A 15,764-nucleotide genomic window follows, 5' to 3' on the forward strand; every position below is an offset into this window, starting at 1 on the left:
AGCTAATTATCTTTGGGCAGGTGCAAGAAGTCATACCAATCACAGCTGAAATATTTCACAGTGCTAAACATGTTATAATTGAAATAAGCATTATCTCAACTACATCAGTCTCTCAGGCTAAAACTCATAGTACCAAGTGTGGACCATATGGGCTCTTCAGTCTGTCTGCTGGTAATATAACAAAACACCACAGGTTGGGGAATTTATAAACAATAGAAGTGTTTGGCTCATAGCTCTGGAAGCTAAAAAGTTACAGAAGTGGCATGAGATATTAGTCATAACAGTGCAGAACAACACGACACACACAGAGACTCAAGACAGGAATGATGAAACCAAACTCATCTTTTTTTTTTTAATCATAAGCCCACATCTGAGGCATCAAATCTTCCCCAAAACAGCATTAGCACATTCATGAACTTCATAACTAAGCCTGAAAGTTCAGCTCCTAACACCAGCAGAATAAAATACGTGGAAAGTGCATTTACATTATATCAGTATGTATCTGTGGATTTAAATGCAATTCACCTATGAGCAAGCCCATGTCCCAAAGAGTCCCAAGTAGTGCTTTTGCAGGTGCATTCTTGAGACACTTATTCTCTTGGGTCTCTCTGGTAACACCACATCTCTGGAACTGAGATTGTGATTTTTTCCAGAGTATATACCCCTGCTGCCTACAAACTTGCAAACCTGTGGTCTCTGCTACCTCGTAAGGAACATGCTGGTCCTCCCTTTATCTGAGCCTTGCTCTCCTCAGCATGCACTATAAGAATTGATGGGGATACAGGAAGTTACAGAACAGCAATGATACCTATATTTTAGGGGTCATCTCCTGGGGCCAGACAGTAAGAGCAACCAGAAATCTGAGCTGTATTCCAAGGAGTGTGAGAGTTTCCAGCACCAGAGACTACATGATCCAGGCACTCCTCCAACCCTGAAACATGAGTGTGGTGTTTTTTAAATGTGCCTCTGAGTTTCCTGTTCTCCAGACAGCTGGAGTGTTTTCTTTAATCTGCAGCATAGAATTAGCCGCATTCCAGTCCTTGCCAGGAACATTAAATCCAACCGACTGCTTCTCAACCCAAATGCTTAGTTATGACCAACATTATTTATGAGCTATTTTTAAAGACATATCTATTCCTCTCTGTCCTAGACACAGACCATGTGGGAGAATGTGGTCTTTGAAATCATGTGCAGAATCCAATGTGGATCACTTTCATTGTGAGGTCGCATTCATCTATAACAAAGTAAGAATCATTGATATTCATTTCAAGGGTTAAGTGCCTCCAGGCAGGAGTCATTCAAACACTAAATAAATAAATTCCTTAGAGTCCCAAAGACATCTTAAGGCCCACAGAAATATGTCTTTGCTTAGTACTGAGAGGTTGGAGGATGCAATCTCACGACAATAAAAACACTGTGAATTTCATTGCACAGAGTAGCATTATCAACCAAATTGGGCGTCCAAGCAGACGTCTGTTACAACAGAGCTAAGAGCCAGCTATCTACAAGCCGGGAAGAGAACACTCACCAGAACCCAACTCTGCCAATGTCCCTCCCCAGCTTCACAAACAGTGAGAAACATACACCGTGCAAGAAAGGGCCTCTATAGTATTTTGATAGTTCATCCCAAGCCAACTGAGACATGTGAAAAAAACTTCCCTGTAGTTTTCAACAGTAAAACAGACATTTTCTTATTTGACTGATGTGATCATGAGTCTAAAGCTAATCATTTCTTACCTTTGACATTAAAATCTTAGAAATTAGAATCATAAAAAATAGGGAGAGAAAAGGTTTAGTATTGAGATAGGATCTCATGTAGCTAAGGCCAGCCTTGAACTCTCTATGTAGCCAAGAGTAGTCTTGAACTCCTGATTATTCTGCCCTGTGCTCCCAAGTGCTGAGTTTAAAGGTGTGCACCACCATGCCCAGCGAGAATTCTATCCTATTTCAGTAAAAGCACAAAAACATTCCATGTAAACACACATTAATTCATTTCAAAGACACTAATACAGTGGGTCTACAGTCAGAAGCATGACTGTGACCAGTCTAGTGGGTATTTGTAGAAGAGCATTCCTGAAGGCTGCTTGTTCCCTAGAAAATCCCAAGACGCCCACTCACTCCAGTTACAGGTCTTCTCTTAGTTTGTTGCATAAGAACACACCACATGTCACATCCTTTCTCCAGTGTAAACGACTTCATACCACATTGTCAAGGAAAGGACTAGGTGAATTTTTTTTTTTTTTTTTTTTTTTTTTTTTTTTTTTTTTGATGACCCAAAGAATTGGGGAGAAGAAAAATATCAACTTCCGAGCTTTATGGACCGGCCAGCGGCTGAGGTGCAAAAGCACATAAGCTTTGGTATGCCCTTCTGAAGGAAAGAAACATACTTCTAACTCTAGAGCAGGAAGCCAAGTGACAGAGATTGCCAATGCCAAGTCCAGAGAGGTTAGAAAGGGTGCCTTGGATAAAGTTGTCCAGGAGAGGGAAAGATGCTTTAAGGCTTCTGCAGACTGGTCAAGAAAAACCAAGACCTGGTGCTTGGAGAAGGAACATCTCTGGACAAATCATCTGGCACATATTCAAGCAGTGGCCTATCTGTATCTTGGTACCTAAGGAAAAGATACAACAAAAGATGGTTCTTCGAAATGCCTTATGTGGATTGTTTTATCAGACTATGAACTGAGAAACATGGCTGTATTTAAACAAGAAAGGGAAGTTTATAGAAAAAGAAAGAAAAAAAATTCTCCAGGCAAAGTTCCCATCTCTCTCTCTCAAAACTGGAAACCTAGTACAGTCTAAGATAAGACCCAGAAATCCGGTTCTGTTGTTTTTAAAGCCTGTGTCCTGATGTGAATATCTATCTGTTAAGCAGTTTATAAAGAAATGTTCTTGGGGGCTGGAGAGATGGCTCAGTGGTTAAGAACACCGACTGCTCTTTCAGAGGTCCTGAGTTCAGTTCCCAGCAACCAGAAGATGGCTCACAACCATCTGTAATGGGATCTGATGCCCTCTTCTGATGTGTCTGAAGACAGCGACAGTGCACTTGCATACATACATATATACATACATGCATACATACATACATACATCTTTAAGAAAAAAGAAAGAAAAATGTTTCTGTCAAGTGAAAACTTTCATTTCATAATGTCTGTTTTAATATTCATCTGTTGTTCTCTTTCTCCACTTGCTTGTAATTTTCTTATACCAAATAAAGTATTTACAGAAGCTGCCTCAAACCGTTTCATAAGTAAGCCAGGTTATGAGTAAGACTATAAATGAGAGCAGTTGAGACGGCTCAGCTGGTAAATAGTATTTTCATGCAACCTGATTGTTACAGGATATTTGATTATTGCACATAGAAAACCTGTTAGAAAAATAGTCAAGCTTGCAAAGAAAGACTTTGCATTTGTCATATATACCCACCCTCATATATATATATATATATATATATATATATATATATATATATATAATATATATTATATATATGTATGTATGTATGTATGTATATGTGTGTGTGTGTGCGTGTGTGTGTGTGTCTGTGTGCATAATTTGGTGTGTCTCTAAAGGCCTACATAGATAAAAATGCTTGAGAATAGAAAGTTTCTTGTCTATGGCAAGTTGCTTGGGAGAGGTCTTGCTATCTTTGCTCTATGAATCAAGGCAAAGTCAGTTGGATGGCCTGGTGACATGGTTTAGCCTGCCAAGGGTCCAGGGGAGGAGCTAGAGACTTCGTCTATAGCAAATGGACCTTTGAGAGCACTGTGTTTTGGTTCCCCATTGGCTTGGAAGAGCCTTTATAGCAGTTCCAGGTAAGCAATAGGGATTCTCTCTTTGGGCTTCGGGAACAACAGAGAAGCAACTGGAGGGACACAGTGAAACAGTCTTCTAGAAGAGAGAGCTAAGATGACCTCCTAGGTTTGGAGGCCCTCAAGAGAAAGGTAGACTAGCCTCGTGGGTTGGCACAGACAGAAAGAGATTTCTAAAGAGCTGGCAGTTTAATTGTAGACACAGACTTGTAAGTAGATGCTTTATATATAGTTCCAAGAATAAAATCACCTCTCTGAGCTAGCAGGCTTTTTACCTCAGTTCCCACCTCCAGTGTCTTTATTGGCATAGATATTAAATCATTTAAAAGATTAAATATTACTTCTGATGAACTAAGTTTAATAAACCCAGAACCCATGTGAAGGGAGAAGGAGGGATCTGACTCCAAGAAGTGTACTCTAACCTCCACAGGGGCACCATGGCATGTGTCCACCCACATCTACCCACCCATGCCTACATATACAATATATATGATAATCACAAAGTGTTTTTAAGACTATAAATAAATGAATGGATGGAATTTCTAGGAGAAAATTAACAAATATGCATAATTATGTTTAAGGGTATATATATACATATACAAATACATATACATATACACATACACATATACATCATATACATACACATACACATACATAAACATACACATACACATACACAAACATACATATACACATACACATACACATACACATATACATATACATATACATGTATGTTAATAAAGATGCACATTGCTTTAATTGTATTTCTCTTACTTGCTATAAAATCCCTGATAGTCAGCCAAGGAAGAGAGGATTGGTTTGAGCTCACAAGTCCAAGTTACAGGCAGTCAGTGCCAGGGAGCCAAGGCCGCAGGAACTTGAGATGACTAGTCATGTCAAACCCACAGAAAACTGAGGAGAGAGCCGAATGCAGGAGTGCTCTGTGCTCAGTCAGCTAACTTTCTCTACCTACTCTTACACAGCCCAAGACAAAGAAATGGCTCCACCCACTGTCAGGCTTGTTCTTACCATATCCATTAGGGCAACCAAGACAATTCCCCACAGACACACTGACGTGCCAGTGTTATTTATATAAGCCCCACCGAGACTTATCCGGGGCCATTCTAGGTTGTGTCAAGCTGACAGAACTGAGCATCATATTCTATTGTTCCATGGGTTCTTTTATACTTTCATCATTCTATCTTAGACACCTGGTTTCCTCGAAATAATGTGTGCTTTGCCTGATGCATTGAAGGACACTGTCCTGAAGAGCCTGTAAGGTCCCTTTCATTATAAAGAGCACAGAAGTTAGGTTTCTGACACGCAAAACCATTTAAGTGGCATCATAAGAGGTGGCTGGCCACTGTGCTGGAAATCTATACCTGACTAAGGAATGGTAGCTTCACATACTCGCACACACACACTGGAATAGCATTTAGTTGTTATTACAGTGGTCTCTACTGGGACTGGAACTAGAGACTATGATTTGTGAATGTGTTGGTGAACAGTTAGAAAAACAGTGTATCAGATCTCATTACAGTTGGTTGTGAGCCACCATGTGGTTGCTGAGATTCGAACTCAGGACCTCTGGAAGAACAGTCAGTGCTCTTAACCACTGAGCCATCTCTCCAGCTCCTAATCAAACCCTTCACAACTCCTAGGAACTAAAACACCAACCACTCAGCACACATGGAGAGACCCATGGCTCCAGTTGCATATGTAGCAGAGGATAGCATTGTCTGGCATCAGTGAAAGAAGAGGCCTTTGATCCAATGAGGGTGCATTTTTCCAGTGTAGGGGAATGCCAAGGCACTGAGGTGGAAAGGGTGATTGGAAGAGAGAGCACCTTCACGGAAACAAATGGAGGGGGAGGGGAAGGGGAACAGAGGAATAACATATGAAATGTAAATACAGAGAATATCCAAGAAAATAATTTTTAAAAAAATCAAATAAAGAAAGAAAGAAGGGAGAAAGGAAGGAAGGAAGGAAGACATATATTCATGGTAAGCACCCCATGAAGGCATGGCTGAGGTCTACCTTCTCCAAGAGTATCGTAAGAGGGAAACAGAGGTACAGACCAAAGGGATCAGTTCACTAGAAAGATCCGCCCTGAAGTCTCTTGGTCCCCTATTACATTTACTTTCAGATAAAACACTATGCTCTGGGGCAGATAGCTTCTCCTGGAGTCTCTTTCCCTGGCTGATGTTTGGAGTAGTAAGCTCCCCCCACCCCGCTCCCCAATACCCTTCTTCATACCAAACTGCCTCTCCTATCCCAGTAGAGCTGTGGTTAGGAAATGGGATCGTGGCTAACTGATAATCTGGCAGGCTGTTAGAGACTTTGTCAGTACACACCACTGAGTTTACTAGATGGCTGGGCTCCTGAGCAATGGTATTATTCTCATGTCTGCAACTAAATTACTGCACACACCATAAGGTACTATTTACCCTCTACCTGAAATCCATTCCCATCACTGAGGTTCATCAATAAAAACCCCACTTACTTGCTCAGACATATTGTAGAGTAATCCCCGTAAGGCACCCTTGGTCTGAATTACTGTTGAGATCTCCAAAATCTTTTTTTCTTTTCCTTTACTTTTTTTTTTCCTAATCTTTCTTTTCCTTTTACTTCTTACTGATTTCTGTGATCCCACCAAAGACTTCCTTTTTCTCTCCCATCGATTGGTAGAGGAGACAATCCCTGTACACAACAAGATCCACATGAGGGCTTTAGGGTAGGCTGCTTACAATAGGCTTGGTTTGTGGTCCCAGTTTGTCGATCTATCTCTATTTGTGTGTTGGCAGTTTTGCCGAATTGCTGGTTTGCTGGTGTGTGCATGCGCGTAACAAAGACAACTTCCCAATGAATAAGACTCTGTGACACTTGGTGTCCTGTGGAAGTCATCCAGTCAAACCTGACCCCTGTGTCTAGACACTGACTCTAGTTTATCCTGACAACAAGCCTCCATTGAGATCTCCTGAATCCAGTAGCTAAAATGTTCATGGCTCTCCAGTCTGTGACCGTTAGATATTTCCATCAAAATCTGGGTCACACCGTCATGTTCAAGAAGAGACAAAAACCACACTCCCCACTTCCTCTTTCGTCTGCCCTTTATCTGTCTCATTGGGTTGTGACCATGCACTGTGGACTAGAGACTAGATACTCCAGACCCTGCTGCCCCCAGGCATCTGAGAGACAACTGCTATTCAGCCCAAATCTCAGCTTCCTGGTCTACACAGTGAGATTAATCAGTGTAACACAGTACCATAAGATAGGCAATATAAAACAGTTTTTTCTTGTTTCATTTTTTGGAAAAAGGTAGAGATAACAAATAACTTAATACATTTTGACTTATAAATTGAAGACGGTTGTGGTTTGGTAGTTACAAAGTTACATGTTATTTATACCTTTTTGCATGGACGGACACTACAATTGGTGCTGTGTAATAGAACTTCAGTTATAAAAATTATGGGTTGAACAGATTCTTTACAACCGATTATAAAATATCTCAGGGAGGTTGGTGGGGAAGTTAGAATATTCACTGTATTCATCTCAGAAATTTAAAAGGCTGGTCCAAAGTGGGGAAAATATGCATTTCGAAGCCTGCTTTCGGAAGAGTGGTCTTGGTTGAGAGAGTTCTGGGAAATAGAATCATGGGTAAGTCCTAGGAGCAGTTATAAAACAAGAAATGTAATGGTAGGAAAAATTTTGCACAGTATAAATAAAAGAGAATCTAAAGAGCTAGGTACCTCTGGAAAGATGGGCTACAGTTCAGTCATATTCCCACTACCCTTGTCTACTAGCACATTATTTTTTTATTGGGTATTCCCTGCATTTACATTTCAAATGTTATCCCCTTTCCCCCAATCCCATCCCCCCCCCCTCCACTTCCTTCCATGAAGGTGCTTCCTCTCCCAACCACCCTCTCCTGCCTCAGCTCCCTGGCACTCCCCTACACTGGGAGAAGGAGCCTTCACTGGACCAAAGGCCTCTCCTCCCATTGATGCCAGACACTGCTGTCCTCTGAAACCGTTTCTAAAGACTGGAAGACTTCGTTTCCATGAATTTACCCAGTCTGCATTAGACCCCTTAGCTTAATCATTTGTTTCTTTTCTTCTTCTTCTTCTTTTTTTATCTTTTCTTTTCCTGTCTATAACTCTGAGCACTCAAACGCCTTCACCATGGTTAGCATCGTCTCAGAGTCAAGGAGACCCAACAACAGAAGGAAATCTTTCTAACTCCAGTTCGGACCTTGGAAGCAGCCGCGGCTCCTGCTGTCACGTGGTCACCGCAGACACCGTCTTAACGCTGCCTTTTTCTCTTTTCTCTACCCGCTAAATCACTCCAATTTTGATGTCATAACATTAGGAGAAAGGACACCAAGGTGGCTCGTTTACCCATCATTTACTTTTAAAGGGACAGTGTCCTGGCTCCAGATGCCTGCGCACGTGCTCGTGCGCTCCCTAGGAATGAAGCCGTGCTCCGGTTCTGAGTATCCTTACGTGAGGAGAGTCTCACTATACACCACATCTCTACACTACAAACACACCGCAAAACAGACTAAAAAGCATGTCTGACTACTGGAGCTGTTTTTCTGTGCTAAAGTGTTGCCAGTCGGTTACGAACTGACAGCCAGAAAAGACCACGCCTATGTTGAATATTCTGCCTGCTGATTAGCTGATTAGAACTTCCCTCCAGGACCTTACGCAGCTGAGTATTGCAAACCAAAACCAAAATCACCTTGAGCCAATGAGTCTTAATAGCTATTGATTACCGACCTTTGTATCTGACCTAGCATCCTTCCTGCTTTTAGGTAAAGCCTTTGACGTATATTAATTTCTGACAACCCAAAAGCTAAAACTGTCACCAGGCAGCATATAAAACCTCTTGAAGGCTTCTCCCTGGTTTGCTATAACCCCCTGACGTCCCTATCAAGGCATTCGCTAAATGTATTTTATTATGGAATGTATCATCCTGGACAAACTGGACCTATCTTCTCTGACCACAATCATTTCTTCTTGGCTCAGCGCACTCGAAGTCTTACTCTCTTTGGAGTGAAAGCAGAGGGTTCTTGTTGACTGAGACTTTGCTTACTGAGTTGCTTTCCCAAGCAGCATTCTCGACCACTCATTACCAAATAGCAACAAGAGGCAAGCAAGCACACCCTGTCGTTCTTGGTTCAAAATAATTGTCCTGCACATCTTAGGGGGACGGTGTGTAAGGGGAAGTAATCCACTATGGAAAGAGATAAGAGCAGAATAAGGATCCAAAAGGTGAGGTGGAGCCATTTAAATCCTTCCCGAGAGAGACTTTAACAAAGGCTCGGTTTTAACTATTTACTGTTTAATTTATCTTCGTATTTGCAAACTTATCCAAAAGCGACCTTCCTTCCTCCTTCAACAATAGAAGTTTCGTGGAGAACAGAGGTAATGCATGCTTCTTCTCCATTTCAGACACCCTGAAAGAAGATGGTCCTTCTCCAGCAAAGCCCACCTTTGTTTTGGTTTGTCTGTTTTAGAGTTGATTAAGAAAGGGTTTTACAAAGAACATACATGGGCAGCACCTAGGCTTCCTGCACATATGTAGCAGATGTGAAGCTTGGTCTTCATGGGGGTCCTGAACAACTGGAGTGGGGCTGTCCCAAAAGCTGTTGCCTATACCTGGGATGTGTTTTTTATAGCTGGGCTGCCCTGTTTGGCCTCCATGGGAGAGGATGTGCCTAGCCTCACAAAGACTTACTGTGCCACACTGGGGACATTCCCAGGGAGGTTCCAATTGGCTCAAAGGAAGAGGGGAGGGGGGAAGGAGGAAGAATTGTAGTAGGGGGAGACTGGGAGGGGACAGTGAATGGGGGTGTAAGGTGAATAAGTAAAATATAAATATTTTAAAGGGGCTTTAAATATAGATCTGAACCCAGGTATTATTTGCTGTTTCTTCAAAAATCACATGAACTAATAAAACTTGCTGTGCCTTTGTGTCTTTGAGGTGAATTTCATCTGAACATGGGAATGAGACGCAGGTTATGCGAGAAGACATTGAGAGAGAGAGATGATGCCTTCCAGTGCCTTTCACTCCTAGAGGTTAGGAGTTGTAAGTGTGTGTCTAATGTATTGTCTGGTTTACAGTATTGAATGTTTTTATATGAATGAGTGGGCAATGTGGAAACAGCCTACTAAACATAGTGATGTGGTTCTCTGGACACAACTCTCATCTCAGTGTATGCAAATGAAAAAGGAACCCCCTGAGGAAGCACCTAGTCACCTTACATGAAGTTTCATAGCATCACAGGAGGGGGGAGAGGAGGAGAGTAGAAGGAGAAGGAGGAGGAGGAGAGAGAGATAAGGAGGAAAAGGAGAAGAAGAAGAGGATGAGGAGAAGAAGAAGAAGAAGATGATGATGATGATAATGATGAAGAAGACAAAGAAGATGGTGACAAAGAAGTGAGCTGAAATTTGTTATGATACTGTTTCTTCTAAATAAAGTAATTAATACAAATAAAGAAAAAAAGAACGTGAATTATGTACCGAGTGCCTCTCCATCTTTTGAGAGAAGCTTCACCTGAGCTTGGTGCTAAAGTCAAACTACATCTTACATCCTTGCAGCCCTCTGGGACCTCTTTCCTTTAGGTCAGAGGAGCCCGTTCTGTAATCTGTCCCCTTCTTCTATAGATGTGATGGCAGCCCCTCACAACTGGCCATTTGGAAAAGTCTGCATGGAAATATTTGGGCCAATTGAAAGGCTCATGTCAGGAGATATTACAGAAGAACTTTTGGATATGCAAATGAGCAGAAGCTCAAGCAAGGCAGAAATTTGATGCAGAAACAGTGGAGGGATGTTACTGACTCGCTTGCTCCTTATCCCATGTGTAAATAGCTTCCTTACTTAGTTCAGAATGCCTGCCTAAGGATGGTACCACCCACAGTGGACTTTGCCTCTCACATCAATTAGCAGTGACGAAAATGTCCTAGAGATATATGCTTACAAGCTAATCTGATCAAGGCAGTCCCCTAAGTCCCTGGGATAACCCTGAGTGTGTCATGTTAACTAAGAAACCCTGTTACCAAAATCAGGGGAGAAATTATGAGAAAATAATACTATAAGCAAATAGCCCCAATAGATGATAACACATACACAAAAAGAATCCTATAATATCATCAAGTTAAGTCCTGTGATATATCTAAAAGGTAACCTATCCCAGAATGCAGGCTTAACCTATAAAAAGAAAAATCAGCACAATTTTACCCAATGATTAAAAGGAAAAAAGAAAATTTTAGGATCACCTCAGTAGATACAGAAGAAGCATTTGGTGAAATTCAACACTCATTTATGATAAAATAAAAATGTGATTAGTCTCACAAAAAATTACGAACTGAGAAATTTCCTGAAAAATGACATCACTAAAACTCCATTCCACACCGTAGTAAATGGTGCAAGACTGACCATTCACCCACTGAGCCAGCAACACCACCAGGGAATGCAGCCTTACCACTGAGCATCTCCACCCAGAATTGTTCTGGAGACACAGCCAGTACCCAAATAAAAGGAGAGTACATAAAATATATCAATAGGGATTGAGGCATGAAGCTCAGTAGTAAAGCACTTGCCCAGCATACACAACATCCTGAGTTCAGACCCCCTCCCTCAACAAAGCAGGGGAAAGGAGAAGGAAGAGAAGGCCATGGGAGGGAGGAAGGGAGGGAGAGAAGGGAAAAAGCAACATTAAGCAAACTAATATTGCCTTCATTCATACATATCACAGTCCGTACAGTTATGGACTGCAATCATTAAAGTTGATTCTCAACTTGGAAAAACGTATATACAGGTATGTATATATATCCAGGCTGTGTCATTTTAAATACCCTGACACTAGACGCAACAAAATGTCCATCAAGAGAAAGAGATAATTTGACAGATTTGTATGAAGGAACACAGTGGAAAATGGAAAGGAACTACTGTGGATAACGCAGGTGACTGGTGACTTAGGTTGTCCTTATACACAGTGAGCCAAGAAACCAAACACCTAAGAGCATATGTTCTGAGAGGACAGCAGCAGCCAGACAAGCCCTCAGGACTCAGGAGTGAAGGAAAAATCAGAGCACTGGTCCCCTGTGGTAAGAGTAAGAGGTGACGCAGGTGACTGTAATGAGCACAATAAGAAATACCCTTTCTTGGTGACCACGTGGCTTCCATAAGAATACCAATGAGCAAGGCTCATCCACTGTTCACCCACATCACTAGAAGAAAGCTATAGCTTGATGATGCAATTCAGAGTACAGAAGATAATCCCAGGACGCTATTCTGGTGAAGCTGAAATTAAACTTGAAAACAAAAAGAAGGAAGTGGAGCATTTGACTCCAGAAGAGAAGCCTCGGTGGAGAAGGCGCAGTCTGCTTTCATTTCCACCTCCCGCGACTCCTAACAGCTCATCGTTTACATATAAAATGCACTTGAAGACACTCATGCCTCTCCCTCCATTCAACCCATAAACAAAATTCTACCTCGCCACTTGCAATCTACGAACATGCCCAACACCAGAGTGTTAGCAGTGAGTGTGTGTGTGTGTGCTAGTGAGGGTGTACTTGTGTGTATGTGTACTGGCATGTGATCTTATGTGTGTGCCAACATGTATGTATCCATGTGTGTGCACCTGTGTGTGTGTGTGTGTGTGTGTGTGTGTGTATGATTGTGAACCAAACAAGTCTCTCTCCTCCTCCTTTCCAGGGTGAATCAACAGACCTAAGTTTGCCCCGTTACCTAGCTTTGGACTCTAAGCGAAGATAAACTAGGATTCTCATCACTTCTCCCTGCACTCGGTCACGATGGATCCACCTGAAATGTAAGGGTACGCCTAAATTCCCATCGCATCTCTCTTGGTACTCTGCCTATAATTGAATGCTCTGACTGGAACTGGAATAAAGTATACTAAACTTCCTTCCTAAGCCTGCCCCTTTTCTCCTCTGCCCAAAAATCACGAGCTATTTATAAAACCTCCAGTCTCCTCATTTGGTTCTACTTAGCTGAACTCACAAACCATGCATGGTAAATTTCAGACCTGTCATTTGTGGCTTCCTGTTTCCCAGGTTTCTCCCAAGAAGCCTTCGTGTGACTGTTCTCCCAGTTAAATATTTACGCACATGCTCGGGGTCCATAGCAGTTCATATGTGACAGGATTTAACGTCACCTTCATCTGCTTCTCATCTAATGACTCAAAGGAAAAAAAATGTGCCAACTAAACTGTCTTTGAATTTATTTGTGCGAAAACATGGTCTCTGCTCGTGCTCTGAAGCAGTTTCTATAAAAAGGAACCAGAACTCGCTCCTCCTGCCCCTCCCCCTTCATTCCCATCCTCTAGAACCAGGATTCCCTCTGACCAGCAAGAGACTGCTTCCCAAGCTCCGTCATAGAATGGTTCCAGTCTTATTTTTATCAGTGTTTAAAAAGCACAAAGCTCAATTGTGATACAGAGGGAAAGGATATCATATTTATCCCTTAAAGAGACTCAAAAAAGCAACAGCTGGCTTTGGGAATGACCCTTCAGGCATAGGAAGGTCAAACTGGGCCGCTCTCACTGCTGTTACCAACTGCCTCAGGAGTGAGCCTTCGAGAAAGAAAATTCTCAGCTTTTACAAGTCTTATCATCATTCCGTAGTCTCTAAAAGTTCACATGAGAATATAAATATTTGTCTTAACTCTCTCCTAATAGAAGAGGCCAGTGGTGGTTTTGATTCCTGCATTTTCTTAGCACAAATAGAATACACAGTTTACACACGACAGTATGCCTTTCACAACGCTAATTCAGAATAGATTGGTTTGAGCTGACTTTCAGTTCTGTTGCTCTGAGTTTCAGTATTCAAATCCGATTCCTCATCTTTGTTCATATGCGGTTGTCTAAGCCATAACAGAAGGAAGTAAGAAAGAGTAAAAGCTAGAAGTTGACCAAACTCTGTGTGCATCAAAGAAATGGAAATCCAAGAAATGACTGTTTTCAATGATTTTTTTGGAACACAATTTTCCAATCTGTGTCTAATTTGAAAACCCTAGCTATTTTCTTTCATGTTTGCTGTTTACCTGCCTTTTAGCCACTTCACAGCTCATTAGAGTCTGGCAAGAGGGGACTGGAGAAAATAAAAGAAGATGAAATTGGCCTCAACGGCCCTGAAGAAAAACTTTGTCTTCAAAGAGCATTAGAAACTCAGCTACATTAAGGAATGTACCCAACTGAGAATTGACATATTCTCTTAGGACTATTAATTGTCACACTGGCAGCTTTTCAGATACTTAGTTGGGGGGCATTCTAATTTATGATGTAATGTGAAAAGTTCTTGCTCACTATGTTGCAATAAGTCATGTCCTAGGCTACAATGTATCTCTTAACCAGAACTTAGGTAAACAGATAAGTGGTACTTGTAGACAATTGTTCTGATACCCTAGGTGTCTACATTGTCTTTAGAGTGAGGCATGCAATTAGCTTTGTGAATGAATAAAATCTATACATGTTGCAAAGTATGTGTAGCTGTAATTGTATATTACACAGTAGATAAATACTCTAGGAAATTACTTAGGTTGATGTTCAAATTTCTTTCTTGCTCTTTGGAAAAAAACATGAAGCAGTAGAGGCAGGAGAACTATCCTTGAGTATACTGAAGTTCAAAGCTAGCCTGGGCTACATGAAGACCCTGCCTCAACAGGAACAAAAAGGAACCAAATAAAATTAACTTGCAATGGGTCATAGATCCAAATATAAAATCTAAATCTGCAAAACTGACATAAAATCCAGGACATTTTATCAAACTTGAGAGCTTCCAGAAAGACAGTAAGAAAAGAAAATGGCATGCTGTGATCCAGGGGAAAACATTTGCAAAGCATATAAATGTGTGGGAGCCAGGCTGCATAAACATAGGCTATACAGAATATGCAAAGCCAGAAGCTACTTTCAGAAATGGCTGAAGCTATGCAGAGACAGGGTATAGGGAAAGGCGTCTAACATCCATCTGTGGTACATGAATTAAAAATGGTGCCACCACTTACACCTTCTAAAATAATTAAAACCAAAATGACTGTGTGTACCAAATACTGACAAAGACCTACAGCTGCTCAAATTCTCACACACTGACTGTGGAAATACAAAATGGCTTAATCACTTCGAAGAGTCTGACAGTCTGTTAAAACCTGAAGTATCTTTGACAACCCAGCCGGCTCTCCAGATGTTTGTCCAAAAGAAATAGAAGGACACATGTATGTTCAGACTTCTTTACAAATGCAGGCACTTTATTTTTGCTAACCAGAAGCTGAAAACTAACTTAACTATCCATAACCAAGTAAATAAAAGAAATTATAGTTCACTTGACCCAACACTGACCAACTGTGTGAGTAAAATGTTAAAAATAACAAGATACTGCTGCAGGTAATCACACGGACAAACCTCAGAATCGTTATGATAAAGGAAATAGGTTCAACATGAAAGGGAGCCCTAAGTCTTAGGAAATTCAAACACAGCCAGAGAAAAATAAAGCAGGTCAGTGCATTCCTGAGGGTGCACAGGCCGAGGGGTAGAGAGGGAAAATGCATTTTATAGATGGTTGAGCAGGTACACACATGTGGCCAAAACCGTTTGCCTTTAAATGTGCCATTAATCTATTGTGACTCAGAAAACTGGATCTTATTTTAAACATCCTTTCGGATGGAATTTGGTTCCATAAATTTGAGAAACAGGAAAAAGACCGGAAGGGGCTGAATGTGGGGGAAGTGTGAAAGGTAATGTCACAGAGCTCACTGGGGCCTTCCATGTTGGTCTCAGCTCTGGCCAGATGCCCGGAACTCATTTAAGTGGAGGGTCATGACAGTATCTTGTTTATGTGAGCCGGTCCTTAAGCAGAGTAAGGCATCCAAGTCCATCTCTGGCCAGATACTCTCTTAAAATTTTAGTAATGCTAACACTAGGGTTATATG

General features: G+C 41.4%; 1 pseudogene across 1 annotated transcript; it reads left to right on the forward strand.

Annotated features, from left to right (window-relative positions):
• Positions 1-2,031: 2,031 nt before the first annotated feature.
• LOC308439813 (large ribosomal subunit protein uL29m-like) lies at positions 2,032-2,678 on the forward strand (annotated as a pseudogene). Its single transcript has one exon. The product of its transcript is annotated as a large ribosomal subunit protein uL29m-like (transcript).
• The last annotated feature ends 13,086 nt before the right edge of the window (positions 2,679-15,764 follow it).

This window comes from Micromys minutus (genome assembly GCF_963924665.1).
Source record: "Micromys minutus genome assembly, chromosome: 30".
NCBI classification, from domain to species: Eukaryota; Metazoa; Chordata; class Mammalia; order Rodentia; family Muridae; genus Micromys; species Micromys minutus.